The sequence below is a fragment of the Globicephala melas genome, chromosome 14, assembly GCF_963455315.2.
Source record: "Globicephala melas chromosome 14, mGloMel1.2, whole genome shotgun sequence".
In the NCBI taxonomy this organism is placed as follows: Eukaryota; Metazoa; Chordata; class Mammalia; order Artiodactyla; family Delphinidae; genus Globicephala; species Globicephala melas.
The window spans coordinates 57,495,472-57,522,506 of NC_083327.1; the positions used below are offsets into that span (position 1 = coordinate 57,495,472).

Consider the following 27,035-nt stretch of genomic DNA (forward strand, 5'->3'; position numbering starts at 1 on the left):
GATCCCACATGCTGCGGAGCGGCTGGGCCCGTGAGCCATGGCCGCTGAGCCTGCGCGTCCGGAGCCTGTGCTCCGCAACGGGAGAGGCCACAACAGTGAGAGGCCCGCGTACCGAAAAAAAAAAAGATACATTCATTCATTCAACAAATATTTCTTGAACAACTATTAAGAAGGTAATTTACAAATGGATTCTCCCTCTCACATACTTGATACGTGGTATGATTTTATTATTAAGCAAAATGATTACGAAAATTTTATTTATCCAGTTTTGCGGGGCAATTTCCAGTCCCCAGAATGCTTCTCTCTGCTACTGACTGGCTGCCTCTCCATGTGAACAGTCAGATTCCTAGGGGCAAAGACTGCAATCTTACCACCATATCCCTCAGAGCCCAATACAATACTTGGCATACAGTAAGGTAGCCAAAGGAACATTTGATGAATGAATGAATGGATGGATGGATGAATCATACTCATTAAGTAGTACAAACAAAAATTCCAGTAAAAGAAGGAAATAAACTCAGTACAGGCGTCACTCCTGATCCTTTCCTCTCTCTTCATCCAGGCTCACTTTGTTGTCCTTTTCTCTATAGGTATTTCTACTGCTAAAATGACCATTTTTGAATTCCTGGTATCAGTTTGCCTCACTGTGAACTTATCGGCAACGCAGTCTTCTTCCTCATCTTTGAACGCCCAGCCTGGTGCACAGTAAGACTGGGCACAAGTTTGCCTCATAATAAAGAGCAACAAATACCAAAGACACCTCCTTAAATCAGTGTGGCCAAGCTTCAGATTATTATTGTGTAGTAAAAACAATGTACTGAACTAGTAACAATGAGATTTACTATTAAAATTAAGTTAAATAAATGTTTGATCCTAGTCACTTGTACAATAAATACCACCCAAATCATAGCACCAGATTTTACCGAACAGAAATACACAAGTGCCTACTGGAGTTGGAAGTGTCACCTAGAAGCCATAAATAAAAGAAATATGAAAGGAGGCTTCCTCGGGCAGACACCTTTAACTGAGGGTAAAAATCACCAGCACAAATACCCAGGGAAATCTGGTAATTCTTCAGAAAACCTGGTGTGTAATGTTTCTAAAACACAGATATTTGTAATTATGCCTCTTACTTCAAAAAAATAATAGCAATGAAAATTTCTGAAAGGCTTCCAGTGGCTCTGCAGGGAGTACGGAGACCAAACTCCTCAGTATAACTTCCTGGGTTCAGCACCGACTGGCTCCAATCCAGATCTGCAGCTCGTCTTCTGCTTCCCATGCCCTCTCACGCACACCCTGAACTCCAGCTATACCAGCCTCCTCAACACGAAATGCTTCCGTGTCCTCATTAATGCTGACTCTCCTCTGTCTAGACTGTCCACTTCCCCTGTCTACACTTGAAGAAAAAAAGAAAAAAAAAATCCAACCCAAGCTTCCAGGTATAAGGTTAAAAACAGGCAGTTTGTGACCAAACCTAACAATAGCTCTGTTGCTGATTTTTAAACCACAGAACACTCAGAATAAAACTTTGGGGGTGTGGATGGGGATCAAGTTATTTGTGAATTTATGGTACACACACTCTCTCACAAATCACAAGGCTCTGAAAGAGAAGTCTGGTACATGGCAAACCAGCCCAGCAGAGAGTGGCTACCACTCCAGCCATACCCACTGGCAGAGAAAGCAGGATGCCAAGAATGGCCAAGTCAAACTCAAATGGGCTAAGAGTAATGCAGTCCCTCCCCCAAGACGGCCCTGGGGTCTATGTGACTGATGAAGGCACTCTTCCCAGGGGACAGAACAAGGGGCAGTAAGATCTGATCAGGAATCACACTTCAAGGATGAGCTATGCCCAGAGCAATATTTATGGCTATGCGACAGGGCAGGGCAGAGCACTGTCCAGGTGGGAAATCTGAACAATGCAGCTGATCACTGACAAATGATCTGGATGGAAATGAAGCTAGAGGAATAAACATCACCAGTACACCGTGTTCTATGAGACAAGTCATTGCAACTAGATGAAGTAGGTCAACAGGACTTTGTATGGTCTGTGCTTCGGGAGGGAAGGACTGTACCTGCAGCTGACCTATGTAAGGTGATATACACACAAATATACATTATACTTAAATGTATAGAAATGTGTGTGTACGTACATATATATTAGTCAAAAAGGGTAAAATGTAGCACTCCTAAATAATCAACTTAGCTGCCATACCTAACTTCCCCCTTTGTCACCATCTCCCTGATCTTTTCCTCCCACCATAGTCAGCCACGCTCTATAAAGAATTTGGCTAGTTCTATTCAAGCCATTTGGGTTCAGCCATAATTCAGGTATCTCATATCCTCCTCCTTAATCCCTTTTTATCTCTTCCCATTATCCCCTGTAATTCCATGTTAACTATATATATCAGAACATCTAATTCAATAAATGTTGAATGAACAAACAAAACGGCACAGTTATAACAAGATAAGGAAATTTGTTTCTGCTCTCTTATCATCTTAATATCAAAAGTAATATTCTTCCCATTGGATCCTAGAGTAATAAGAACCAGGCTTGAGGTTCTTCTTGTCTTCTGGAGAAGGACTGGTCTGAGTATCCACCAATCGCAGGGAGAAGGTTTCCTCCCACCTCAACCTTTAATTATATAGGAATACCCACGTAAAGAAAGTTTATTTCTGCCATGGAGTTTATTGTAACAGGATCTGTCCTGTACCAATTGTATATTTATTTTTAAAAGAAACAGATGGAATGGGATGACACAGGGCTTGGTATCACTGTCTAAAACAAGCCCAGCTGATGGCTAGACATATACACACACTGTAATCCCTGTGTACCTCTGCCCCAGACGACAGGAGTCAGGCCACAGCAGAATCAGCTCTTGTTGGAAATCAGTGAGCCAGCTGTCCAGGACAAGCCAGGGCTTATGTGATCAGATCTTTACTTGTTTCAAAGGCTTCTTAACAGTTCTAATATAGACTTATTATGCTTTTATGATCCTGGAAAACATCCAAAATGATTAGCCTATCCTTTTCTGACTCGTATATCTTTAGGCAATAAATTCACGGACTTTCTACTAACTGAGAACTTTCAAGTGAGTCCATCTAATGCATGAATGCCCTACGGAGTAACATTCCCAAAATTAAGTACTACTATCTTAAGGATTTACAGGACTTCCCTGGTGGTGCAATGGTTAAGAATCCGCCTGCCAACGTAGAGAATGGACTTGAAGACACGGGGAGGGGGAAGGGTAAGCTGGAACGAAGTGAGAGAGTGGCATGGACATATATACACTACCAAACATAAAACAGATAGCTAGTGGGAAGCAGCCGCATAGCATAGGGAGATCAGCTAGGTGCTTTGTGACCACCTAGAGGGATGGGATAGGGAGGGTGGGAGGGAGACACAAGAGGGAGGAGATATAGGGATATATGTATATGTATGGCTGATTCACTTTGTTATAAAGCAGAAACTAACACACCACTGTAGGGCAATTATACTCCAATAAAGATGTTTAAAAAAAAAAAAGAATCCACCTGCCAATGCAGGGGACAGGGGTTCGATCCCTGGTCCGGGAAGATTCCACATGCTGCAGAGCAACTAAGCCCCTGCGCCACAACTACTAAGCCTACGCTCTAGAACCGGCGAGCCACAACTACTGAGCCCGCGCACCTAGAACCTGTGTTCCATGACAAGAGAAGCCACCGCAATGAGAAGCCTGCGCACCTCAACGAAGAGTAGCCCCTGTTCACCGCAACTAGAGAAAGCCCACATGCAACAATGAAGACCCAACGCAGCCATAATAAATAAATTTATGTTAAAAAAAAAAGAATTTACAGACACAGAAAACAAACTTACAGTTACCAAAGGGGAAGGGAGGGAGGAATAACTGGGAGTATGGGATTAACAGATGCACACTATCATATATAAAATAGAAAAACAACAAGGATTTACTGTATAGTGCAGAAAACAATATTCTATATCCTGTAATAAACTATAATGGAAAAGAATTTTTAAAAGAATATAGATATATACATATGTATAACCGAATTACTTTGCTGTACACTTGCAATTAACAATACTGTACATCAACTATACTTCACAATTTAAAAAAAAAGTTTAGATACATTCACTGTATTTTTGCCAAGGAAAAATAAGCAGGTTTAAAAAGATAATGCTGGGGCTTCCCTGGTGGCGCAGTGATTAAAAATCTGCCTGCCAATGCAGGGGACATGGGTTCGAGCCCTGGTCGGGGAAGATCCCACATACCACGGAGCAACTAAGCCCGTGTGCCAAAACTTCTGAGCCTGCGCTCTAGAGCCCACAAGCCACAACTACTGAAGCCCATGCGTCTAGAGCCTGTGGTCTGCAACTGTGTTCCACAACAAGAGAAGTCACCACAATGAGAAGCCTGCGCACTGCAATGAAGAGTAGCCCCCGCTCACCGCAACTAGAGAAAGCCCGCGTGCAGCAACAAAGACCCAACGCAGCCAAAAATAAATAAATAAAATTAAAAACTTTTTAAAGAATCATTTAAAAAAAAAGGATAATGCTCTGATTTTAACCTATGTGTTCACAGATAAAACACTGGAAATGCTCAACCAAAACGGTAACAATGGTTGTTTCTGAATGTGGGCAATGGGAAATTTTGCTTTATTTGTATTTTTCTATATCACCAAGTTTTCTCCACTGAACATATTATAATTAAGAAATATCTTAATAGATTAAGTCCATTAAAATAAAAAATATGAAGTTTTCTCCCTTTATTTCTCCTGCTTTAGCACTTTTAAAGCAGTACAAAACAGGATGACTAAGTCCCAGCAAAGTTATAATAAACTGGTCATGTGCCATGTGGTATAGATTTACCTAAAACACAGAGGTACATTCATGCCATTCTTCCTTGAGCTTGGCACTGTCTACAAGAAATTACTCTAAGAAGCACATGCTTTCAGACACTGTTACATCAGAGGCCTTTTTTTAAAGTTAGATTTTAACTGGATTTAAAAGAATGAAAGGAATTTCCTGGATTTTATCAGGGTAATTTCCCAAAAGATTTTTGCCCCACTTCTTACTACAAGGATTAAAGCCACTTAGCAAATTAGACTGTGTACTTGCCACTTAAAATGCTATTCAGAACATATAAATTAAGAGATCTTTAAAAAGCAGTACATGTCAGAAGAAGTTGTTTTAACAGTTTCCTATGAAGTTAGTCAAAAAGCATCAAACATCTGAGTGCAGGAGGGGTCTACTTTCAGACCACACAGCACTATAGACAGGGAACACGTATCTACATTGAATCAGGAAAGAACCTTTCTTTATTTTATCATCATATGACAAGTATCACTGTCAAGTTTTCACTACAACTTCATTAAAATACCAAGCCATACACACACACAATTTAACACAGCAGCAAGGAGGACAGCGACATATTTTTCAGAACTGCAAAATGGCATCTGCAGAATGTCTCAAAGGAATGACAAAGGCACTTCTTTAGCCCAAACAAAGAGAACAATGTTTCCACTAGGACATTACAGGACTATTTTATTTCAGGGGGGAAAGGCAGTAAAAATTAACACAAAACAGAGCTCAACGTGTAGAATGACAGTCTGTGGAGAAGAATTAAAAGAAACTATTGAGAATACAAGTTTCACTCATTATGGTACAGAAAAGTAAAAGAGTGCTTAAAGTTTTAAAAGTTGGGTAATTTCAAATTGTAAATCTGAAAAGAAAAATAACTTTAAAATTAGAAATATAAAATTACAGATCAGTTGAATTAACGATGTTAGATTCATAAACACTGTGCATCTATAATTCATTTTGTTTAAGAGATGGCTTATAAATAAGCTATGCCAGCACACTTATCATTTCGCTTAACTTCCCAAAGACATTGTATTAAAAATGTACTGTCAATGCCTCCATTTTACAGATAAGGAAATTGAGACTTGTAGATGTAAAATGACTCAGTATAAAATGATTCAGTAATGGGCAGATGTGAGTTTTGATTCCAACTCTTTCACTTATTAGCTATGAAATTCTGACTTTCTTTCCAAGACACCTTACTTTGAATTTCAAGACTAACAACATCAAATAATGTTCACAAGGATTAAAGACAAACTACTGTCAAAAATGGGACAAGAAATGTCCTAAAATAGCATACTGAAATGGAAGTAAATGCTTAATAAATTGGAGGTAGAGAGGAAATTGGGATACACCCACTCCATCAAGCAATGTCTTCAAAACACTGTTATGAGAAGGGCTTAAGAAATGCCTTCAGAAAAATAAACCAGCAAGAGAATGCCAAGAGCCAGGATTAATTACAAAATAAATATCTAAATATATTTGGTGGAGAAGGTTCCTCACATTTACCTGAAGTGTATGTACTTAGTTATCTTCAGTGGAGAATGCCCTAAAAAACAGTTTGATGATTTTTGTACTGTAGGAAAAAAACGCAGTTATAATTACAAACAGTAGACTCTGATTAAAGTAAGTAAAACCAATAAATAAACTACCAACAGGTAAATTTTTTCTCATAACTAATAGTTTCTCATAAATTTGTTAGCCCTACTTTGAACAGGGCTACCCACCTCATCTTCCTAAACTCCAGTTCTGATCACATAATTCACCTGTTTGGAAAACCTCAGTAACTGCAGGAAAAAAACCCAGTCTTCCACCTGACATGCAGGCCCTGATACTATCCATGATGATTTCTATTGTTGAGGGAAAAGCCAAGAGACTCCAGGCTCACTCCTCCAGACTCTTCTGAGAAGTGAGCAAACTGAGAAGCATGCCCATCACCACCACCATCGGGCAAAATCCAGTTACCAGGCTATGGCCTTGCCAAAGACTTCCCTGCCACCCTTCCCTCCTCCAGATGCCCACAGCACTCCCTTCCCCGCTTCCAGAGCTCAGCACTTTTCTACAGTACTGGCCCTATGCCTACATCTTACCCACCATACTTAACAAGTCTGTCTTACTCATCATCTCTGTATCCCCCAGAGCAAAACACACACCACTTTGTACAAAGTTATGCTTAGTCCATTTGGGTAGAAAAAAATGAGGGCATAAGAAAACACCTCTAAAAACAGAAACCGAGGGCACCTATTTTTCCAAACAATTCCAGGCATCATCATCTTATTTTTCTCTTATCCAAGATAATCACCTTAATGATTCAATAAAGTAAGCCTAATATTAAACTAAACGACACTCTGATGGAATAAACACTATTTTGGCACATTTATAATGAGAAATCTCATGCCATCTTTTAAGGTTCATACGAGGAAAATGTGAGGAGTGTAGGACTTACTATCTTCACCTGCATGATTGGTTCTCAGGGGTTAAGACTGACCTAAAAGGTTGTTATCTTCAAAAAGGTACTGAATTCTAAGAGAAGCAAGAAGAAAATAGAAATGGCTCTGAAATAAGTCCTATGATAATATGTTTGGGGATATACAGTCCTCCTGAATCATGTAAGTTTAGGTCTGGGAGGTGCCTGAAAAAATAATGTAGCCAATCCTTTGTATAACAAACACCAAAGAATCTAAGAAATTCTAAACTAAGTGACTGAGGGATTTTTTTTTTTTAAAGAATATTGTAAGAAAAGGCAGCAACCTAACCTCCTGGCCAGGTATTTCTCATTTGCATGAACTTATTACATCAACCAGGTGATGAGCTCACGTTTCTGAATCAATTTGCCCCTCAGCATTTTCTCAAATGCAGCTCATTTTCCCAAAACATGCTTTCCTCTTGGTTTTTCCTTTCCCAATGCACCTCACACTGTGGAGCTTCCAATTCCCCACAGGCTTAAAAAACATTAAAAAAAAAAAAAAAGTAGACTAGTGGCTACCTTTTTTTTTTTTTTTAAACTACAAGCATTGCCATAATCTCTCCTTCATGCAAAGCATTTATCAGATGGAAGTGTGCAAGATCTTCCTTTCACCGCTCAAGGTGGCACAGAAAATGAGGGCGGAAAGCAGGAACAAGGAAATAGTGAGGAGGTACCCGCGCAAGAGAGCAGCAGCCGTGCCTATCAGACCGAAGCCGTAAGACAAGAAACACACTATTTTATTCTTCTGGAACACTTAAATATATTGTGTAACAGTCACAAAGAACTTTTAGGATATACCTATATAAACACAATATAAGTTTATCTTCCAGAAAAGCCAACCAACCCAAATACCAAAATCTGGACCATATCTCAACCAGCTCTGCGGCTGGTACCTCACTGGTAGTCATCCTTTACCTACCTTTGCTGCATAACAGGGCCTTGTGAGATAGAATTCAGGGATATTCATTCCGTTTTAGGAGAATGACACTGTAAATAACTTAAATACCACTGCCTCTCATGTGGTCAAAACAGAGCATCTAAAGAAAAACACCGACTCACATTTACCAGGAATGGATTCACTGGGTAACCACCCGAACTCCTCGGAACTCACACGTGAAGCCCAGCTCTGCGATCACTGCTCCCACCTTGCTCCCACCTTGCTCGCTGGCAGATCCAAGGACGCCTGGATTAAGATAAACGCCTTAAGTAGCAGTGCTGACACAATTCAGTTACTAACGCTTATGTCAGAAGCGGCCCAGCCCCAGGTCAGGAAATAATACGACTGATACTAGAACCCACTGGTAAACATAAATATCTTTAGGAGGTAGTGTTCCTTTTCCAATTGTAAAATTAATTCCCAAATTATTTTCCTCTTTTCACTGAACCAAACAGAAACAGGTGGAAAATAACTCCAAACAGCTGGAAAGTATGCAGAGCCATTATTACTTAAATATAATGAATTTAAAAAGACTTCGCAAGACAAATAAGATCACACTCCAGCAACACGAGACTTCTTTAAGGGAAAAGAACACACTTGTGTGCGCACACACATCATACAAGTGTACTTGGTCCCTGAGTGACGTGGGTGCTGCCAGCTCCTAGAATTGGTCTCCTTTTGCATCCCACGTTCTATGTCCTAACACTTCTCCACAGTGAGCAAGTTGGGTGATGGGGAGGCCTCCACACCTATTCTAAGGCAAGCAGCTTAGAGACAGGAAAAAAAGGAGTTGATCAAAAAGGAGATTCTTCACACTACACTGAACAAACTTTTTGGAATAAATTAAGCACAGCATCATAAGAAACGCAGAGCACTGCCAGAAAAAAAAGAAAGAAACAGAATTTTCTTAATTCTGTTTCTTCCTACTTTAGTCACTCAGACTATTTCCATTTTATTCCTCCAACACTTAAGCTGTCATCTCTAGTGGAATTTCCCCACCCACCCCAATCATTTGAAAAACCTCTGGAAAAAAACCAAAAGTATAATCAACTTTGCCAAATGACATTCAGATTTTGTCCCCACCCTAATATTTGGCTATTCATCCTTATTTCTCGATCTCTTTCCATTCTTACTCCCTTTCCTTCTTCCCCCAACTACAAATATATCCCAGCAATTATTTCCTTTCTTCCCCACTCCCTACTCCTGAGATTTTCAACACTAAGTTTCTTCATCCCACCTTCAATTCTCTCAATACAAAAAGTCAAGAAATGTACAAAATCATAAGTCTTCAAGATGCAGAATTTAATACGCTGAAGACTTCTTGTAGAGAAATTTTTCCAAGAAAAACAAAAACAGGATTCTCCATCACCTACTTTTCAGACAGCCCTCCAGGAGCCCTCCCGTCAGCTGTTTTATATGGTTTCTTCTAGATTAACTAAGGTCAAACAGAGGTGACGGTGAGTCTGAGGCTGTGTGTGCCAGTATATTGTCTGAATCCATAACAACTGCCTTAAAAAGGACATCTAAATACCCACTGACCAAGGCAATGTGCAAATCATGCTAGACTTGCTTTTCTTGCAGAGATATTCCTGAAATCCGCATTACCCGCAGGACTATCAACTCACAGAGAGGAGAGAGGAGGCCATGTTCCCTAATTTGCCTTAACTGCGTTCAGAACTCTTTTACCAAGTTTTAGTAATAATAGGGTGAGCCTACAAGGCGCTCTGCTAGTACTCTGGAGATGAGACAAAGCAGAGGGGAGAGAGGTAGAAGGAAAGAAGGAAAGTAACAAGACAACATCCTTGTCCTTGAGGAGCTGAAAGTCCAGACTGCTCATTCACACAACCCCGTGGAAAGTTAACATTCATAATGTGCCCACATTTCAAGATAACAGTTGAAGAAATGCCGTTAAGACTTGTGTGAGAAATTACCAAAGGAATTATACAGCTAAGAACTACAGGAATTCAGCAAAATAAGGCAAATATAATTCCAGAGTAGAAGAAATCTGGCATAGGAGATGATAACTAACAGTTTGGCAAAACCACTAAAAAGTTTGAAGACATTTATTGTTTTAACATGGCAGAAAAGAAACACTTCAGAGACACTTATGCTTAGTGTAAAACATACATTTTTCAGCTTCACTCCTTTCAGGTTCACATCAAATAATCCTAAAAGAGCAGCAATCCAGCCATCTCATAATGGTTTCTAAACTTCTCCAAATCACTTGGGGCAAATTAATTTAAGTACACAGGTGTGTGTGTGTAGTCTCAATGTTTCACTTCTTTTCAGACTCAAAGTTATATGAGATGGATTAAATAAATTCTCTGGGGCAATGCTTTCTAATTTATCCTAGAGGATAATACTTCACAAATTTTCACCAGTAAAATAGGCAGAATGGGATAGTTAAAAGTATACTGGGCTAGGTGGAACCAGTTCTGATTCCAGCTCTGAAAGTCATGGGAATTAAGAGCAAGTCATTTAACTTCATTTCACTAAATTTTCTCATCTATAAAATAAAGACAGGGAGGATTCATTACCTCTTAAAGTACCTCATAGTTCTAAAGTTCTACATTCTAAGAAAACTACTTGGCATGGCAAAACCAAACACACAGCATGAGCCCTACTTTGTGAAATGTATACAAATGCGCATTTACTGAAGGATTTAAACCACTGAATGTACGGTTATAAATAATGAAAACAATATAATAGTAAGTGATTGTGTCTGAAAATAGGAATGAGGCTGGCTTTTATTATTTGTTTCTCTGTATTCCAAGTTCTATTCAACAAACACATACATTTATCATGAAAAAGATTCAATCCCTTGAATCCAAGCTTGACATTCGGAATCAGAGCTCTTCAGCCTCTACGAAATACACTGGAAATCAGAGTTCTCTTGGAAACATGACAGGTCCATCTTGGATTAGGGGGAAAGTAGAGGGGGAAAGCCCCTCCACTTTGTTTTTCCACAACTACTGTTCTCATCTAGTCTGAATCCCCTCCTCTGTCCCTACCCTTCCCCGTAAAAATCTCTTGGGAGTGACTGAACGCGAGTAACCTAAAACTGGAATTTCTGGAAGTGCGTGGTTTTCCCAAAGCACTGTATTTTCATCTCCCTACTTCCACACACACACCCAGAATTGGATTTCATACTTATTTTGCAACAAAACCTCACAGCAGTACTTAAACGTCCTTAAAAAAAAAAAAAGAAAAGAAAAAAAAAAGGCATGGGCAGCCTATATTGGAAAAAAAAAAAAAAGAATGATTTGGCACCTGTGGAGGTGATGTCATTACCAGCCATGGCTCTGAACTGTCTCTGGAATGCAGCTTAGGCCACCCAATGCTATTTAACATAAAACACAGTCTTTCCTCTGGCCCAAGAAACCTCACAGTCACACTTGACTGTACCCTGCTTAGGAATCCAGCATTTACAACTTTTTAGCTTTAAACATTTCGTAGAGCACAGCAGATACAATCAGCACCATCCTTGAAGGTCAAACTTGAGCAGCTCTAAACCGTTCTTTAACATCCAGCAGGCCTGAGAGGGACTAATTCTGCACGCCTGTCTATAGGCAATCCCTGACTCATGATCGGCCAGATTTTGAGTCACTGCCTTGGACGGAAAAAAAACCATACATGCACGCCAACCCAAGATGAAGTGAGGACTTGGTTGGGGACAGAGTGAGCACACTGGGGGAATGAGATGAGGATGACAAAAGTGAAGCTGGAGATGAGAGCCTCAATCCTTACTCTGTAAAATGAAGCTAAGAAAATCTAATTCCTGGCTATCTGTACAGGTAAGATAATATAGAATGACGGTTTCTGACATAAAGTAAACTCTAAGTAAATGTTAGCTATTATTATTTTCCCCCCACAGAAACAGTCATTAAAGGGAATATTAACTCCCCAAGCCTGCTTAAGAAGGTCCAATTAATCTATAACACACCTGAAAGTACTTGAAAACTTAACTGCAAATTTTAACACTTCTAAGGAAAACACACATAAGGAGTTTCAACTAAAACACATTTGCTCCCCAGAAGAATGAGTGGGGGATGACCCTTTCTGCCCTCCTTCATTCATACTAGACAGCCCGATGAAGAATCCTGATCCCACCACTGCTCCAGCCAGGGGCCCACCCAGAGATCAGGTACCTGACCAGGGGTTGGCATGGCAACTCTTGGAAACTGGGAATAAAGATCCGCGGGAAACTGGGCCTCTGCCCAAACCACCTAACTCCCCACTTCACAGTGCCCTGATCCTTTAAGAGCCACGGAACTGCGGCCACCTGCTTCCCACTGCCAACGCCTGACCAACATGGTCCAATACAAAGGGAAACTCTCCACCTCCCAGAGTTCCGTCTAGAAAGCCACACAAGGCCTTACAATTTACTGTCAAGATTTTACTACTCACAGCAATGGGAGATGGACCAGGAACATCCAGATGTGTTTGTCTGCTTCACGTTTCTAAAGGCAAAGCCAAGATCACACTGGGATGCTGATGCTAATGTTTTTTAAAAAATCATCAAGACAGCAGAAGGAGAAAGAAGCCGGAACTTCTATCTCACAATTCCCACAACTGTCTGCTTGATCTTTTACTGAGTTTTGTCCCCTCACAACCCTCTAAAAATTAATTTTCAATTTTCTACGGCTGATTACGTGTTATGTTGTCACCGTAACTCTAAGTTGCAGAACGCTCTCTCCCTATGACCCAGAGCACATCAAAAGCCCCCTCTCCTCACCCCGCACCTTTTCCAGAATTACAGGATCTTGGCGATGACCCACACGCCGACTTTTTTCCAATCTATTTCCCTCAGTCTGACAGGGAAGCTCCACAGACCCAGTGTTGAGCCAGAAGGTCAACCGATACCTGGGTCATACTTTTCTCTACCACCCGACCACGTGTAGCCTCTACTAGGGGAGAGGGGGGCTGAATCCCAAACCTAGAATGCATTCCAAATCGAAATCGTTTTTATTACCCATACTCCTACCTACTCCTTTCTCTAAGGCACAGAGCAGAAGAGCAGAGGGTGTGTGTGTGCGTGTGTGTGCGCGTGCATGCGTGTGCACGTTGGTTCCTCCTTTAAAAGTGAACCCCATGATCCTGCCCTCCGCACCCTCAGTTACCCATTCCCACGCTTCCCAAACACTAGCTTTCAATTTTTTTGTGACCCAGAGTAAAACATTTACATCCCAACCCAGTTCACAAATACACAGTAAACACACCCAGTTTTAATGGAAACACAGTTTTCAAATGGTCTCTCTGATCAGGCCTAAAGCCTAGGCAGTCTGTGCCAAATCCAGCCCCAGCCCCTCTCCGCAGTGAGCCTTCTCCCTGCCAGCGGGCTGCCTCAGCGGAAAAGGGGCACCTCTTTCCTTCCACTCCCCTTTCTCTTTCTTCTCCCAAGGGGAAGATTCCTGCAGTGGCAGAGCTCCGCTCCAGCCAGGGAGGTGGATCCAAGGTACGATAACTGCTGATGGAAAGCTTCTCCCAAAGGGGAAGCCTTCTTTTTTCACTTCAGGTAAAATTCTGTGTAGGCTAGATAAGGCCCCAACTCTCATGTTGTTTATTCATTTTCTAAATGCCAGCCATGACCTTCTAAAATGATTTCTTGGAAAATCCTGCCCCAGACCTCTATATGATTCTACCATTATCTCACTTTCGTTCGTCCCAACCTCTGATCCCCTTCCGCCCTGCTTCTTGAACCACCACCCCCAACTACTTTGGCCCTGAGCAGCCTGTGCCTCCACCACCTTCCCGCTGCCCTGTCTTCACTACCCTCCTTCCGCAGCTTGGATTCCACGGGCCACCACTAGACCCTCAGCTCCCAGCCCTGCTGTCCTCCAGCACATCTGTGTGCTCTGTGGCTCCACCTAACTCTGGCCCTACTTCAGCCTTGCACCCATGCCGCCAAACAAAAAACGTGATGATGATAACTTTTCTCCATTCAAATTCACGGCCACGAACTTTAACAGGACTCTTAGAGATCTCCAGATATATCCTACGACAGTTTCCTAGTCAACCCACACCGCCACTCACCTGGACATAGATTTCACACTTACACATAAAGCCAAAAAAATGACAGACAAAAAATATATGACACTGGATATTGGATCTTCCTATGATCTCAGCCACAATCTTACTACAGCTGTCCTCCAATAAGGAAAACCAAAGAGTGTTCAACAAAGTCAATGTTATAAGAAATTAAAAAGTTACTAGCCATTCTTTTTCTTAAAAAATCTGCCCAGTACAAGGCTGACTTCCAATATTAACAAGTTTAAGGGCATTTAACCATTAGAGAAGAAAAGAATAAGTCTTGGTTTTCTCTTATCTTACAAAAATGTTTGGTAATATTCTCTCCTCAATTCTCTTACCAAAGTAGTCCATGTACAACTCTGCCCTGCCTCTCTAATCACTGTCAGGCATAACAGTTCATTGTCCAAATATAATTTGTTCAGCCATGCAAACACCTGTGCAATCAGGCATGTTCAATTTGCAAGGGACAAGTCCAACGGCGTGGCCACAGCGATAAGCACTGGTGCCTGGCTAGTGGGCCTTTTGCTGAAAGAAAACAGCTTTTCCCATAATTATCTCTATTTTGAATCAAAATGTCTAACAAATGTTTTTATGTAATTCAACAGAAAGACAAAACAGGTGCATTACAGAGTTGCTGTTTATTCTAACCCAGGCCACTAACAGTGGCACTCAGGCACATAATAAACCCCAGAGTAAAATAAAGCTGTGTCTCTTGAAATTCAAGGGCCAGGAGAAGTGAAAGCTAAGGAAGCAAATTTGCCCAAGGAGGCAATAAAAGGTCAAGACCAGAACTCAATGTGCTGTAAGAGAGCTGCCACAGGGAAATCACTGCAGGGTTTCAAGGGTTATTTCTATCACTTTAAAACTCAGTTCCTGTGACTTCCCTGGTGGCACAGTGGTTAAGAATCTGCCTGCCAATGCAGGGGACACAGGTTCGATCCCTGCTCCGGGAAGATCCCACGTGCCGCGGAGCAACTAAGCCCGTGTGCCACAACTACTGAGCCTGCGCTCTAGAGCCCACGAGCCACAACTACTGAACCCGTGTGCCGTAACTACTGAAACCCACGCACCTAGAGCCCGTGATCCACGCCAAGAGAAGCCACTGCAATGAGAAGCCCGTGCACTGTAACGAAGAGTAGCCCTTGCTCACCACAACTAGAGAAAGCCCGCACACAGCAATGAAGACCCAACGCAGCCAATATCTATCTATCTATCTACCTACCTACCTATCTCAGTTCTTGCTGGAGGGGGGCCGTACACGACCTGACTACTCAGTTGAGAAATCTAGACTGAAATCACATATGCCAGAAAATAGGCAGATTTGAGAACATGCAAAGGCTATATGCCCTCCAGAGCAAGAGGGTAATTTAGCTTAGAGGAACCTCAGGTCAAAGACATGAACACCACTTAGACCTGCAGATATGGCCGAGGCCACGGGCTAGCCTTCCCGCCTCAGTCACCCAGACTGCTAACATTTAAAAAAAAAAAAAAAAAACAATGTGCACAGCACAAGCAACACCAATAAGGTCATGTTAACATAACAATTCCCACCCTTCACTTACTTAGGCTCCTTTCCCAGCCCCTGAGTTTCCAAAGCTCTACCAACTGTCTTCTGTTACTGAGTTTTAAGATTCCTAAGGTGTTTCTTCCTCCTCCCTCCCCCTCCTCCTCCATTCATCCACTCCATGTGTGGGGAATGGCCACTATATACCGAGCACTGTGCTGGGACACATAACCTAGTAAGGGCCGCAGGAGAGGAAGCCAATGATTACAGTTCACTCTGAGAAATACCTACTTAAAGCAACCTGCAAAAAAGCAGACGAGCAGAGAATGATGGTGAAATCCATCTCTGAAGGATGAAGATGCAAAGAAAGGAGGTACAGCATCCCAAGTACTTGCAAAGACATCAAGATACGGTACAGGTTGCTCCTTGCAACTTGTTACATTTAATCAAAATCACAAAGGTTAGGCCCAAGAATTCACAAGACAAAATGCAAAAGTCAGTCAATTTCCCTACCAATATGACAGCTATGCGATAGCTACTGGACCTAGAGATTTCTTCTTTTTCAGATTATCTGAAAATTCCATTCATCCATTCTATTTGTTTTCAGTTTACAAAAGCTAGTCAACAGTTGGCACTGTAGGTATGTGTGGGCCTATGAAGATCACTCACAATTGTAACCTCTGAACTCAATATAACGGTGAGAGGCACACTACGATCTTCATCCCAGTCAAAACTTTGGTGGGTATTCCTTCCATTCTTTTGCTTTTCTCCCACCCCAAGCTAAGGTATTTCATGTACCATTCTTAATAGGTAGTCAACTAATCCTGGCTAAGATAATGGCAGATAATAGTTGACGGTGTGACCTCGTCTAGGTCAGCATAGGGGATGAAGATAAGGAGCAGCTAGAAGACAGAATCCAGCACAAGGTCAACTTGTGTCATTTGGCTTAGGGCTAGGTGAGCAGACAGATGGATAGCCTCTTCCGCCACCTCTAGAAAAGAGAATAAAAACTTGCCAAATTAACAGAGTTGTTTTTTTATTTAAAAAAAAATTTCACAGGACTTCCCTGGGTGCACAGTGGTTAAGAAGCCACCTGCCAATGCAGGGAACGCGGTTCGAGCCCTGGTCCGGGAAGATCCCACATGCCGCGGAGCAACTAAGCCCAGGCGCCACAGCTACTGAGCCTGCACTCTAGACCCCGCGAGCCACAACTACTGAAACTCGTGCTCTGCAACAAGAGAAGCTACCGCAATAAGAAGCCCATGCACAGCAAAGAAGACCCAACACAGCCAAAAATAAATAAATTAATTAAATAAATTTTAAAAAATAAATCTCACAGAAACAGTTTCTAATAAGATTTGGTCTGTGCCCTATGTTAGCTAGGTCAGGGTATTTCAACCTCTGCACTCTTGACATTTTGGCCAGATAATTCTTCGTTGTCTGAAGAGCTGTCCTGTGCATCGTAGGATGTTTAGCAGCATTCCTGGCCTCTACACAGAGATGCTAGTAGTGCATCAAGTCATGGCAATCAAAAATGTCTCCAGGGCTACCCTGGTAGCACAGTGGTTGGGAGTCCGCCTGCCGATGCAGGGGACGTGGGTTCGGGCCCAGTCCGGGAGGATCCCACATGCCGCAGAGCGGCTGGGCCCGTGAGCCATGGCCGCTGGGCCTGCGCGTCCGGAGCCTGTGCTCCGCAATGGGAGAGGCCACAGCAGTGAGAGGCCCACGTACCTAAAAAAAAAAAAAAAAAAAAAAAAAAGTCTCCAGACATTGCCAAATGTTCCCTACAGAACAAAAGTCACCTACCATCCCCATCCCGGTTGAGAATCACTGTGCTAGATTATGAGCACCAGCCTATTTACTAAATAAAGAAGACACTGATGTTCATGAACAGGGCAAAATATTAAAAGGGTGATGCCTTAATCAGCTATTGCAGTTTAACGAAAAGCTAATAGATATCCCCAACAGAAGAGGGAGGTCAAAATTAAGGCCAAAAAACTAAAGTCTGGAGCATTTAGGCAACAATAAGTATACAGATGCTCAGGTCTGGTGAAAGCTGCAACTGAAAAAGAGCTTAGTGAAAACATCAAAACTAAATCAAACCAAGTCTACCTTTATTCCACATATCCAAGCCCATTCTACCAAAAAAAAAAATCTTTAACAGATTTTAATTCTACAAAATGAGTATCTGAAATAGTAACTATTCTGATACAATTAGTAACGCACAGACCAGACTCCAAATCCTGGCCCCTTTCAACCATTTTCTAGTTACCTGACACTTACCCTAAGCTTTTTCCCTCTCCAGAGAAGTAAACGACATGGCCAATATAAGGACATGAGCATGGAGCCCGGCACACTGTCAGTACCGTCAAGTAGTAATTGCCAGTAGTTTCACATATGTTTCATAAACATACTTCTAATACAAAATGGTACACGCCACCCAAGTGAACTAAGAAAACACACGCTTAATAAGTTAACTTTAAAAATCCATTCCTGTAAAAAAAATCCATTCCTGTAAAAACAACACACACCTTAGATACCAAGATTTACCTACATTTTTTTTTTTTTTTTTTTTTGCGGTACGTGGGCCTCTCCCGCCGCCGAGCACAGGCTCCGGACGCGCGGGCCCAGCCGCTCCGCGGCACACGGGATCCTCCCAGACCGGGGCACGAACCCGCGCCCTCTGCATCGGCAGGCGGACTCCCAACCACTGCGCCACCAGGGAAGCCCTACCTGAACTTTTTAAGGCAGGAGAAAAACAGATTACCCTCCAAGCCCATGGTTACAGTAAAAGCAAAGTATAAATGCTGCCCTTTTTTAAGTACTACACTATGCACCACTTGGGCTACCTCCAAATATATTTCCCCGGGTTTTTATCCAAGTCAACCAAAACACCACTTTAAGCAGCTGAGTTTTAAAATTCACTATATAAAATTTCTATAAAGCCCAACAATCAAGTAGGAAAGAAGAGCATTTTCTCACACATACCCAGAACCAGTTTGCAGTTGCTGTTTTTGCCTCACAGAAGTTGTTTTCCAGCCACAAGCTACTACAAATTGTTCAGACCTTTTGGCAGCAACACAGGAAACTGCCCTTTTCACCCGTTCTCCCACAAAAATGTAGTCAATTTCTAGGCAGGCCCATCTCTCAAGGCTACTTGCTTTAAACGGAGCCAAATACACACCGTTTTTCATTTAGCCATATGAAATGGCCCCAAATATCCTGCATTTTTGTGAAGAAAGCTGAAAGTCACCAGAAGACCTGTGGGCAAAGGTCTGTATTAAGTCAGCTCATGAACTGCTAACCCCACACTTTACGCGGCATTTGAAATTTACAGGGCATTTGGCATCACAGCTGTTTCTGTTTTATCCAAATCGTCAGGGATGCAATAGGCAACATGTGAAGCCATTTCCTGAGCTTAATTGGCCTTGGCTTCTCACTATTCTCAACTTGTCATGTTTCAAATAAGTAGTCAAAGTAGGTACATCTGCCTTTTGATTAAAAAAAAAAACCTCATATCTTCTCTTTGAATCTAGGATTTTTCTACAGTCTTAAGGATCACATGAAGCCACAAAGATGAAGTTTGTCTCAGCTTAATATTCAGGCATACAAAATCAATCTATATTTTTCTCCTTCGATTATTTCAGCGGAGGTGAGGGCAGGAGGTGGTAAATTACTCAACAGCTGTAACATACTTAACTTCTAAAAATAAAGGCAAAATTGCCTTTTGAATGCAAAATAAAAGAAGAACCTTTGAAAACCAGGAATTCCTTTGTATCCCATTTGGCTTAAAATTTCACAGATCATTTATAAATAAACAAATCCAAAATAAACAAACAAACAAACTGACCCAAATGGCAAAAAGGCATCTGCAGTTACTCACAAAATAAAGCTGGACACTACTCTGCCCTGGGAGAGTCAAATGCCAAAATGCAATCTGGTGTACCGAGCTCATAATTCACAAACTGAAAAAGAAAATCAGCCCAGTATTTTCCAGGGAACATTTCCTGTCTCCCCAGAATGACTTACAACCTCAAACAAGTTCCAATCATGACGCAAAGGTAACTTCTCCAAAAGGGTACAATGTCAGAAACTGTCCAGAAACCACACAGACAAAAATGATAAGCAAAGGAAACTCGATTCAATTACACACACCCATTGCTTTGATTTAATCAAAGACAACCATATTTTTCAGAGTCCAATATTAACAGTAATTTAAAATATGTCCAAGTTCAGAACTCCTTTTCAAAGGTACACTAAATTTTTCCAGCAAATAAATCCTACAGACTATACTGGGAAGAAAACTAGAAGGCAAACCGAGGAATCCAAATTGAAAATTCAAAGGCAAAATCTTACATGTCTAGTAGGTAAAGAGACCTGGCTTGCCTGAAGCTAGTAAGTACAGGAGGCACACCCTGTAGGTTATCTTTCCAATTTAAATAGATAAATTGCAGGTGTAAAACAAGCACTAATTGAGAACATGCTTTCATTCCCTACTTGCCTTAACCAGTAGTAAGCCAGACCATCTTTCATCTCCTTCCACAAAACAGAATACCAAAGAGATTTTTGCACTACTGTTTATCAGCTTAACAGCATCTTCAAAGTACATCTAATTGTTAAGGTTTCTGAGAAAGTGTCTATTGAAGGAGTAGGAAGAAATGGCCTCCTTTTTAGAGATTTCTTTACGCTGGGGGGCCTGAGGTAGTCAACACCAGCATGAAACAGGCTGTAAGACAATCACCAAAGAAAGAAAAAAGAATCATTCCTTGAGTTAACTGCCTACATCTTCACAAGACTTACTGTCGAATAAGTAAACAACAACAGAAGAACAGCTGCCCCAAGGTTATCCAGAGGCTTGGCATAAGAAGTCAAAGCACTCAAGTTCACTATTCAAACACATGGGTTTTCTGGCCCATGTCAGAAAAGTTCAGCCTGCGAACTGTTTAATTCAGATTTGAGCTAAACGGGCAATTAAAGAATCTCTTTACTACTGTTACATTTTTAAATTTCTCACACCACTAGAAAACTCATCCTAAAATATAATTGGATTCTTTTAAACAGCAAAAGAGATGAAAAATGTAGAATCGGTCACTAATTTCTGTCAGTTCTCATCCTGCTTTCACCTATATTCAATTAATATTTGTTGTGCAGTTACTACATTAAAAAGCACAGCTAACACTGAGAGGGGTAAAGACTGCACAGGACAGAGGTGTATTCACTACCAAATAGGTGATGTCTGCATCTGTATTTTTTTTTTTTTTTTTTTGCAGTACGCAGGCCCCTCACTGTTGTGGCCTCTCCCGTTGCGGAACACAGGCTCCGGACGCACAGGCTCAGCGGCCATGGCTCACGGGCCCAGACGCTCCACGGCATGTGGGATCTTCCCGGACCGGGGCAGGAACCCGTGTCCCCTGCATCGGCAGGCGGACTCTCAACCACTGCGCCACCAGGGAAGCCCTGCATCTGTCTTTACACATAGTAAGTTGAGGGTGTTTTGTGTGTTTTTGTTTTCTTAAGTATCTCTGTGTGGTTTACTTTCTATATGGCAAGAGCACTGAAGACCCTTCATGTGTCTAAATAAAAAACTCTATACACATTTGGTTTCAATAAAGCCAGCAGTCTCTTGAAGATAGGTTCCAGCCATGAATTGTCCACATTTGTGTGCTGGAAAGGGTGAAAAGGGCAGTTTTCTGTGTTGCTGCCAATGGGCTGAACAATTCGCAGTAGCTTGTGTTACAGAAGAAGACCTTCAAGCTGGCTTGCTATACTTGTGCAAAATAACATGCTTTTTCTCCATTTACTCTTATTTTGTTACACCTTTTCCAGTAAAACCCTTCCCTGGCATTTTATACTCATGGTTTTAAATGATCTTGCCTAGGAAAAGAGTGTTTGAAAATAACGCTTAACAGGTTAACTGAAAACCAATTTCAGCACACACCTAACATTTGAGCATTAAAAGTCTTTCTAGTCTTCTCCATCTATAATATTAATACAGTACTAACTTTGTCCAGGTATTCACTTCTGGGAAGTTCTTCCTGAATGCATCCGGCAAACATTTAGTAAGCACTCAGTAAGGAAACACACACATACACCACCAGGCTGTTTATGCACTGTGGAGAATACCAAAATGAATGAGAAAAGCTCACAGCCCTTAAGAAACTAATCTAGTAATGCAGAGAAAGAGAAAGGGCAGAACTCTGAGGCTGGAGGCGGGGGAGGTGTCAGAGAATCTGTTTTCTGTAAATTTACTGGATGGTTCTTGTGCATACTAAGGTTTAAGAACTAAGGTTTAATGTTTAAGAACTAAGATTTAGGGTTTGAGAACTGTATTCACCCCCGCCCCCAAAACGCAATAAATTAGTAAGTCATTATTCACTTAAAAAAACAAAAAAAAAAGACTCAACACTAGATCACTCCAATTAGACAGTCACTATAGCTATATTTAAAATATCACTCCTTATGCTGCATAAATTAAGTACACCTAGACATTAAATTGTGTATTGGAAAAATATAAAACTATGATAAAAAGAACTAAACTAAAACTCAGGTTAAGTCCAACTAATGCCACTTAATTTGAATAAGAATTAAAATCCTGCCTATTATCTCAGAAAGCAATTAGAATAATTAAGTGAAAATATACATGAAAATGTTTTACAAAGTGCTTTAAAAGCTTAGCTTATTATTGGTCAAGGAGCAGCTCTGTTTATCATATCCACAGTAAAGAAGACCCTGTCAGGAATAAAAGAGGCAATGAACTAACACTGGTCGGATTTTAAAAATCTATTTTTGGCTTCCAGAACCTTTACTGATGAGTAGAAAATATCTGCCCAGGTTTGCATCTCTCAGTAGCCAGGTGGTGACATTATCTGACATAGCTTCAATACTGCTTTCATACTTAACATAAATATTATCATCACATTCATAGCCTGCATTTTTAGTTCAAGACTAAGTTTTTCAGATTTATCTGTGCTCATCTATGTAACTTCACGTAGTTCATATATTTAAATCATAACATGTCAATGACCGCTTCTTCCATGTCTCCGTGCAAAGGTACAGGAATCTCTAGGGTTCCTACCTAGTGGAATGCGGGCTAGTGTGATATGGTCAATTTTACTTGATATTGCCAAAATGTTCTCCCAGGATGGTTGTCCCAATTTATATTCTCACCAACAGTGAATGATAATAACAATTTCTCTACATGTTCCCCACCACTTGATATTTTTAGACTTATGGTTATGGTTAAGTCTCGTTTTAACTTGGATTTCCTAGCTATTAGTGCTTACTGGCCATTTGGTTTCCAGTTCTGTGAATTGCCTCCAGTCATCCTCAATTTTTCGATTAGGTTGTCTTTCTTATTAATTTATAGGAATTGTTCACATAAGCTAGCTTTTAATCCTTATAGGATACAGGCTAGAACAGACCATTTTTCTCATATTACTACAAGTATGGGAGTAAGTGATTCATGGCTGACATGCCTAGCCAAGAACGTCACCAAGGAACTGGCCTTTTTTTTTTTTTTTTTTTTTTTTGGTACGCGGGCCTCTCACTGCTGCGGCCTCTCCCGTTGCGGAGCACAGGCTCCGGACACGCAGGCTCAGCGGCCATGGCTCACGGGCCCAGCTGCTCTGCGGCACGCGGGACCCTCCCGGACCGGGGCACGAACCCACGTCTCCTGCAACAGCAGACGGACTCTCAACCACTGCGCCACCAGGGAAGCCCGGAACTGGCCTTTTATCCTCCTGTTCTGCCATCTTTAACCAGTACCTTCAGCTTCTTCGTTGCAAGACAGCTGCTGCAGCTCTAGACATTATATCCATATTCCAGGCAGAAGGAGGGGACAAAAGGAAAGAGAAAAACCAGACCCCATATTCAGGAAGCAAAGCTTTCTCAGAAATTCTTAGCTTACATCTCATTGCTCACAGCTGATGACTTTTGAAGGACCTCAAAGAAGACAGCCATTTTTATTTTTTATTTATTTATTTATTTATTTATTTGCGGTACGCGGGCCTCCCACTGCCGCGGCCCCTCCCGTTGCGGAGCACAGGCTTCGGACGCGCAGGCTCAGCGGCCATGGCTCACGGGCCCAGCCGCTCCGCGGCATGTGGGATCCCCCCAGACCGGGGCATGAACCCGCGTCCCCTGGATCGGCTGGCAGACTCTCAATCACTGCACCACCAGGGAAGCCCAAGACAGCCATTTTTAAATGGGCATAAAATTAGTAGAGTTAGTAAAGAAAGACGAAAAAGCAAGGTAGGCTACTAGTAATGTCTTTCAAACATGCTTTACAAACATATTCGTAGCCCTGTCGTTCCACTGCAGTATATTTTCATGTATGGAAGTTTATTTTAATAGAGTAAAATTCCTCAATCTTTTCCTTTATCATTTGGGCTTTCTGCTTCCTACTCCCAAACAATGCTTACATTTTCTTCTAAGAAGTTTAAAGATTGGCTTTCCGCCTTTAAGCCTATCTATAATGAATTTGGGAATATGAAGTAAGGAATTAAATTTCATCTTTTTCCTGTATAAGCAAATAAGTGGACATACCAGCCCTGCTGCTTTCACCTTTCCATACTGATTTAGACCACCTCTATAATATAACAAATTTCCTTCTATTAGTTTATATGAAGTTTCTAGCTTATAGCAGGTTCACTGGTCTAATTATCCTTGCCCAACAGTTTTTTGGTTTGGTTTGTTTTTTATAAATTTATTTATTTATTTTTGGCTGTGTTGGGTCTTGGTTGCTGTGCATTGGCTTTTTCCAGTTGCAGCAAGCAGGGGCCACTCTTCGTTTTGGTGTGCGGGCCTCTCATTGCAGTGGCCTCAATCATTGTGGAGCACAGGCTCTAGGCGTGCGGGCCCCAGCAACTGTGGCACGCGGGCTCAGTAGTTGTGGCTTGCGGGCTCTAGAGTGCAGGCTCAGTAGCTGTGGCGCACGGGCCCAGCTGCTCCGCGGCATGTGGGATCCTCTCGGACCAGGGCTGGAACCCGTGTCCCCTGCACTGGCAGGCAGATTCTCAACCACTGCGCCACCAGGGAAGTCCCACCCCAACAGTTTTAATAGCTTTGATATGTGTGGTAGGGCAAGTCTTCCCAACTTGTTCTTCAAAATTATTTTGACCATGCTTGAACACTTGCTCATTTCCACATGAATTTTTTGGGGTTTTTTTGTTTGTTTGTTTTTTTGTTTTTTGCGGTACGCGGGCCTCTCACTGTTGTGGCCTCTCCCGTTGCGGAGCACAGGCTCCGGACGCGCAGGCCCAGCCTCTCCGCGGCATGTGGGATCTTCTCGGACTGGGGCACAAACCCGTGTCCCCTGCATTGGCAGGTGGACTCTCAACCACTGCGCCACCAGGGAAGCCCCACATGAATTTTAAGATCAACTGTTCCATAAAAACCCTGCGTGGATTTTGAGTGGACTTTCACTGAAATTATTGATGTGTTCAGGGAAAACTGGTATGCGTATAATAACAAGCATTCCCATCTATGGACAATGAACAGCTCTCCATTTACTCAGCAGCCATTGTTTTACATCCTTCAATGTTCCATAATTTATCCATAAAGGTTTTACACATCTTGTTAGATTTGTTCATAGATACTCTGCATTATTAGAACTAGAAATAAGATCTTCTTTACATAGCATTTTTAAGTTTGGCAATCCATGATTCAACTGAGTTTTGCACACAAATATTATATAAACCATGAAAAATAATGATTCTTCCTTTCCAATACTTATGCTCATTTCTTTCTTATATTGTATTGACAAGTTTCAAGAACCACATAAATAAAAGTAATTTTTTACTTTTAACTTAAGAATATTATTATATTGTTAAGTATAAAGTTAAATATTCTTTTGAAAAATATTATTTAGCATATTAGAAAATTATACTGCATTCCAAATTTAGTTAGTATTTTCAAGAATGTTGGCATTTCATAAAATGCCTTATCTAGCAAAACAATTATATGTTTCCCTTTCAGTTAGCAATATGATAAAATCTATTAAAGGAATATGAAATGGCATATTATTCTTACATTTTTGAATTCTACTTGGTTATAACAGACTTTTTTCCTTTTTTTTACTGGGTCCTTACATATATTTATGAGTGACATTAGCCTATAGTTTTCTTTCTTTTTTTTTCCCCCATTATTCTGGTCAGTATTTGTTATCAGAGTTATGTTGGTCTTAATATTTTAAGAACAATGCTTTGATATAGTTCTAGAACAGGGAGTTTTCTGTTCCATGGTAATATGAAAACACTTCCCTATAGTTAGGCCCAGCAATTTATATTTTTCAATCTTTTCTATGATTATTATTTTCAAGATTTTCTATATCTTCTGGAGGAAAAATTTATATTTTTCTAGGATTATTTCTATTTTGTTGGTTATTTTTTAAATTATTACCAGAAGTATATCTTCAAAATATCTTCCATTAGGTCTAAGGGTGTAAAATTTTTTTCTCATTTTTTTTCCAGCTATAATAGCTAAATGTTTATCCTTTATTGGGCAACTTCCCATCTCTCCCCCACTCACAGAATTAGCTCTTAGGTACCAACTTCATTTTTTTTCCTCTTCTAACTTTTGTTCTTGTCATTAATTCCCTCTTCCTTATTTATCAGGACTTATTCTTGGTTCTCTTTCTATTGTCTTAAATGTAATGCTCAGTTCATTTCAGTTTTTTTTTTCATTTAATATGACAGTAATTTAAAGCTATGAAAGTCTGGTTTCAGCTTTTGTGGCCTAGGTTTTGCTATGTAGTGTTTTCCTTGTTACTATGTTCTAAGTAATTTATAATTCTAGTTTTTATATTCTTCTTGACCCAAAGTGGTTTCATCTTCCTCTATTGCTTACACATATTCCAAGATGTTACAAACACTGGATTTATCCACAGTTGAATGAAATGACAACAAAAAGACCAGTGAATTGATTTTCCATGCATCTCTCTCCATATTTGGTGAGAGATGCCAATCGACAATTTAGGCTCACTCTCTATATGGCGTCAACTAGCCCATCGCTGATGATTATAATCAAAGTTGTTCAGTTTACTGATAGGATTTCCCATGAGCCCCTCGCCCTTCCGCTCTCACTGTGCTGCTCACACTCTTGAAACAATTCTTGAGCTCACCTTGACCCCACCCTCTCTCACCCACTTAACGTGGTTTAGTGAAGTTCACCCAGAAGAATGCCATGTCATTAGTGAAGCTCACCTGGAGGAATAACATTTCAGCAAGCATCATCTCAAGACTGGAGG

The 27,035-nt window shown here is 41.1% G+C and overlaps 1 protein-coding gene across 37 annotated transcripts in view; it reads right to left on the reverse strand.

Annotated features, from left to right (window-relative positions):
- Window positions 1-27,035, reverse strand: part of EPB41L2 (erythrocyte membrane protein band 4.1 like 2) — a 319,453-nt gene that overhangs the window by 203,858 nt on the left and 88,560 nt on the right. For 28 of the 37 annotated variants that reach the window (XR_009558813.1, XR_009558812.1, XR_009558815.2 and 25 more), the window contains one exon: window positions 8,379-8,502. The exons of 7 other annotated variants lie outside the window; for them this stretch is intronic. The gene's annotated coding sequence lies outside the window, so the exon portion shown is untranslated. The remainder of the gene's footprint in view (window positions 1-8,378; window positions 8,503-27,035) is intronic. 2 more of the 37 variants (XM_030853457.2, XM_030853460.3) reach the window with 2 other exon arrangements.